Here is a 5,378-nt window from a genome sequence, read left to right as displayed (position 1 = left end):
CAGCGATTCCTGGGCAGCAGGGTCGCTCGACAATTCCTTAATCCCGAGTTCCAGCGACTCTTCGGCATCTATAGCCGAGAACTGGAGGAGACGAGAGTGTGCGGTGGAACACGCTACAGCCGACTCAGGAGTCCTCCCATCGCTCGAACCAGTGATCGAGGGGATGATGGCCCCAGCACCCAAGTCAACGGGAGGGTCCCCGATGACCCTTCGACCAGCCGCGCCGTCCATCTTCGACCAGCCTGTCAGTTCCCTCCTCGAGGAAGGGGACAGCGGGGACGAGGGCGACGAGGAGGACGACGAGGACAGTGATGATCCATACCAACGATGACTGGAACGAGCAGGAGAGGATACGGATGAAGAAGCACTGCGGGAAGAGATTGAAAGAGCCAGGAACAGGGAGTACCAGGAGCTGTACGAGCAGGGAAGAAATTACTTATGGCAGGACAAGCGCTGGCAAGCGACGTCCTTAGGACTCGAATATAGGTATGCGGAGGGAACTGAAAAGGAAAAAGTTTTACAGTATGCTGCGACGGAGTACGCATGGAAAGAATATGGGTGGCGGCATCCAGAAGACCCGCTCGTGCCGATACCCCCATATCGATCAACTAACAAGCCGAAGGCACCGGCACCAATGCCGTGTACCCCCCCCGTCCCATCAAAACGAGCAATTTACATTGCCCCCTCTATTCGAAGCCGGGCCGAAGATAGCCCGTCAATCCGGAGTACGGCATCGCGACTCATCTGAAGCAGAAATCGGCCGGCATGGTAAGCCGTCCAAACCCAGAACCCCTGGACCCGTGGCGGGAGCCGGCTCCTCGGCGGACAACCCCCCCCGGACCAAGCCGAATCAAGTGGGAAGAACCCCGTTCGGGATGATCCCGAAGCGATCCGCCTCGGATTCACAGTACGAGACGGAGTAATTGTCCGGGTTGTTGAACCAAAAGGGAGCCCAGTTGCCGATGACAACTCCTTACATTCCTTCTCCGGACCACCCGCAGAATGGAAACAACCACCATTCGGCGACTGGCCCAACCCGATGGGCGTCCTCCCACAAAATGCCAACGTCTTACAATGCCACCCTGACCTTCTTCGGAAGCCCCGCCCTTTTAAGGGAGCCTCTGACGATATTGATCAATTCCTTGTCGACTGCGAACAGTACTTCGAAGTCTATATCGGGTATATCGGTACCGATATGAACAAGGTCGCATTCGCCACCTCCTATCTGGAAGACAAGGCCAAAACGTGGTGGATCTTGATCTCCCCAAACTTTCGGTCCACCACTAGGGAGCACTACCGTTATCCCTCGTGGCCGGTGTTCAAGCGTATGCTAAATGACAAGTTCATTGACCCCGCCGTTCAGGAGGTGCACAAACAGAAGATCAAGGAGTACAAGATGGGAGACAGGGCCGCAACCGACTACTTTGACGAGCTTGAGAGGCTTGCCAAACTCGCAGGGATCAGAGAAGATACCGCCAATGACGGAAGGATGGTAGAAGCGCTCAAACGAGGAGTCCCCTCTTTGTATCTCACAATGATATCGGCTATGGGCGTCAAGATGTTGATGCCTGTAGGATATGACGAGTGGAAGGAACGAATCATTGAGATGTACAAAGAGCGACAAAGGCAGAAAGCGGAGGCAACGACGCTGCAGGAGTATTCCAAGAAGCCGACCCCGCCAACCCCGAACAAGTCGGGGCAAACTGCCGGAAAACCTTCAGGCTCCTCGACGACTACCTCATCATACAGCACTCAGAAGACCAGAACCGGAACGACCTACACCGGGACCGGGAAACCTATGGACATCGATCAACTGAAGAAGGAGGGAAAGTGTTTTAATTGCGGGATAAAGGGCCACATGGCCAAGGACTGCCCCAAGAAGAAAAGAACCCACGAAGACATCAGGGCACAGATCGCCGAACTGCAGAAAGAAGACGAAGAATTGGGAAAGGAGACCAAGGTTGAGGAGGTAAAAGGCGAGGCCAGCCAGTGAGCGATTCCACTGGACTGGCCAAAGAACTTAATGGTGTGTCAGTAACAGCCGCTAGTCGGACTGATAGTACCCCTGTAGCTACAACTATGTCTACTACGCATTCGAATATACCCAAAACGTTTGGAAGGCACACCATTGAATCGCAAAAAAAAGCTCAAACGCCCACGGGCCGAACAGGGACAGAGGGTCCCACCACATGGCTCAAACCATTCGACACCGAATGGACATGGAGGGCCATCAAAGATGCCAAGTACGAAGCCACGGCAATAGCCGTACTTCGAAATTGGATCCATCGGACCAGGGCCGAGGAAGTAGTAGACAATCTGATCGAAGGGATCAGAAAAGCCGAACGCTATCGAGCCCTCGAATGGCTGGACAAGCTTCGGGGGCCCAAGAAATACATCTTGCGAGCAAAAACCCCTGGGCAGGATCTGACCACAAAGGGACAGATCGAAGTGTTAACCTCCTGGGCCATACATCAAGTGACCGCCCTAATCGACAGTGGCTGTATGGGGAGCTCAATTAACCGAGCTTTCGTCGAAAAGCACCACCTGCCCACAAGGGCAACAGCCGCACCGATACCAGTCTACAATGCCGACGGAACAAAGAACCAGGCCGGTTCCATCACGGAGTTCGTCGAACTCAGGTTGACCATCGGAGATCACTCTGAACGGATCGACTTGGCAGTAACCGACCTTGGCACCAAAGAACTCTTTCTCGGTCACGACTGGCTGATTCGCCACAACCCGCTGATCAATTGGAAGACCGGCCGAATCACCTTCGCTAGATGCAGATGCAGGAAAATCCCGTTCGAGTTACCAGACGAGGATCCGGAGGATCGGTGGGATGAGGAAATGGAGGATGGGGAAATGATACTTGCAGTGGACCTCCAGAAAGAGATCCACGTACGAGCCATTCACCATGCAAACGACATGGCCGCCAAAGCGAATCAAGGAAAGGACGAGAAGACGTTTGAGGAGATGGTGCCCGAATGGGCACAAGACTACAGGGACCTCTTCGAGAAGGAGAGTTTCGACGAGTTACCCCCCCCAAAGCCCTGGGACCACGCTATCGAGCTAATCCCTAATGCCAATGCCAACCTGGACTGTAAAACCTATCCACTTGGCCACCATGAGCAACAGGAACTTGACAAGTTCCTGGAAGAGAACCTGTCCACCGGCAGGATCCGCCCCTCGAAATCCCCTATGGCCTCCCCTTTCTTCTTCGTTAAGAAAAAGGATGGGAAGCTCCGACCCGTCCAGGACTATCGAAAGCTCAACGAGATGACCATTAAAAATCGGTACCCGTTACCTCTAATCTCAGAACTAATGGACAAACTTCAGGGCGCCAAATACTATACCAAACTCGACGTGCGATGGGGATATAATAACGTCCGAATCAAAGAGGGGGACGAGTGGAAGGCTGCCTTCCGTACTAATCGGGGACTGTTCGAACCAACAGTAATGTTCTTCGGACTTACAAACTCCCCCGCTACCTTTCAATGGATGATGAATGACATCTTTAAAGACCTCATCTCCACCGGGAAGGTAACAATTTATCTCGACGACATTCTAATCATGTCAAAAACGAAGGCGGAACACTGGGAATTAGTACGAAAGGTACTAGCCCTGATGAGGAAGCACAAATTATTCCTCAAGGCGGAGAAGTGTGAGTTCGAGGTATTAGAGACGGAGTACCTTGGCGTGATCATCAGTGAAGGGAGCATACGAATGGACCCGGTAAAAGTGGCAGGGGTCGCCGAGTGGCCGGAGCCCGCCAAGAAAAAGGAATTACAATCATTCCTTAGCTTCACAAACTTTTATCGACGATTCATCCGCGACTACAGCAAAATTGTCCGTCCAATGACACAGCTAACGGGCAACGCTCCCTGGCAATGGGGACTCTCTCAACAAACCGCCTTCCTTGATCTTAAACGACGACTAGCGGAAGACGTGGTACTAGCCATTCCCACTCAAGAAGGGAAGTTCCGAGTGGAAGCCGACTCCAGTGAGGGAGCAATAGGAGCCGTCCTCTCCCAAGAACAGGACGGGAGGTGGAGACCCATCGCGTTCCTCTCCAAAGCCCTAACCGCAACAGAACAGAACTACGAGATCTACAACAAGGAGTTGCTCGCTATCATGCTCGCCCTCGAAGAGTGGCGACATTACCTCATCGGCGCCGAGGAAATATTCGAAGTCTGGACAGATCACCAGAACCTACGATATTTCCGACAGCTGCAAAAACTCAACCGGCGACAAGCACGTTGGGTGACAGAGCTCACCCAATATCAGTACACCCTGCATCATAAGGCAGGAACAGCCAACAAGAAAGCTGACTTGTTGAGCCGACGAGCAGATCATGATCAAGGAGGAACGGATAACGAGGGAGTAACGCTGCTAAAGCCAGAGCATTTCCGAGCTATGATAATGCCGACGGAGGAGGAAATCCATGAACGGATCAAAAGTGCGACATGAGATAGTCACAAATGGGACCAAAGGGTGGCTCCTTCGCTGAACCATGAACGAGGGATGACAAAGGAGGACGGACTAATCCACTATGACAGATGCATCTATGTTCCCCGGGATCACCAACTACGCGGCGAAATTATCGCCACCTGTCATGACCACATAACGGCAGGGCACCCGGGCATCGCCAAAACCAAGGAGCTTGTCCTCTGAGAGTACTGGTGGCTGAAACTAGGGAACGACGTAGTGGCATATGTAAAAGCCTGCGAAGCCTGTCAACGGGGGAAATCCTCCACACAGGCTCGAGCAGCGCCGCTACATCCTAACGAAGTGCCGTTGACCCCTTGGACACATATTTCGGTCGATATGATCACTGGCCTACCCGAGTGTAATGGATACGATGCAATCCTCGTAATAGTGGACCGATTCTCCAAGGCAATCATCCCAATCCCGTGTTCCACGGAATTAAACTCTGAGGGATGGGCCAAGATCCTCCGAGACGAAGTATACGCCAAGCACGGAATGCCCCAAATTATCATCTCAGATAGGGGTCCTCAATTCGTCTCAAAATTCATAACCGACCTATACCGCATTCTAAACATTAAACAGAATGCGTCGACCGCCTATCACCTGCAAACAGATGGGCAAACAGAACGGGTAAATCAAGAAATTGAAAAATATTTACGACTCTTCATCAATTATCGACAAGATGATTGGACTGAATGGCTTGCTCTTGCAGCCTTTCAACATAACAACCGAATACATTCCGCGACGGGGAAAACACCATTCTTTGTGAACCATGGATATCATCCACACATCACCCAAACAAATCGTCTCCGAACCACAACACCCGCTTCATCAAACTTTGCAGCCGACATGGAAAAAGTTCACAACGAGACGAAGGTTGCGCTGGAAAAGGC

The sequence above is a fragment of the Guyanagaster necrorhizus genome, assembly GCF_019112545.1.
Source record: "Guyanagaster necrorhizus MCA 3950 unplaced genomic scaffold BT62scaffold_5, whole genome shotgun sequence".
In the NCBI taxonomy this organism is placed as follows: Eukaryota; Fungi; Basidiomycota; class Agaricomycetes; order Agaricales; family Physalacriaceae; genus Guyanagaster; species Guyanagaster necrorhizus.
Note: the sequence above shows the minus strand (reverse complement) of the source record.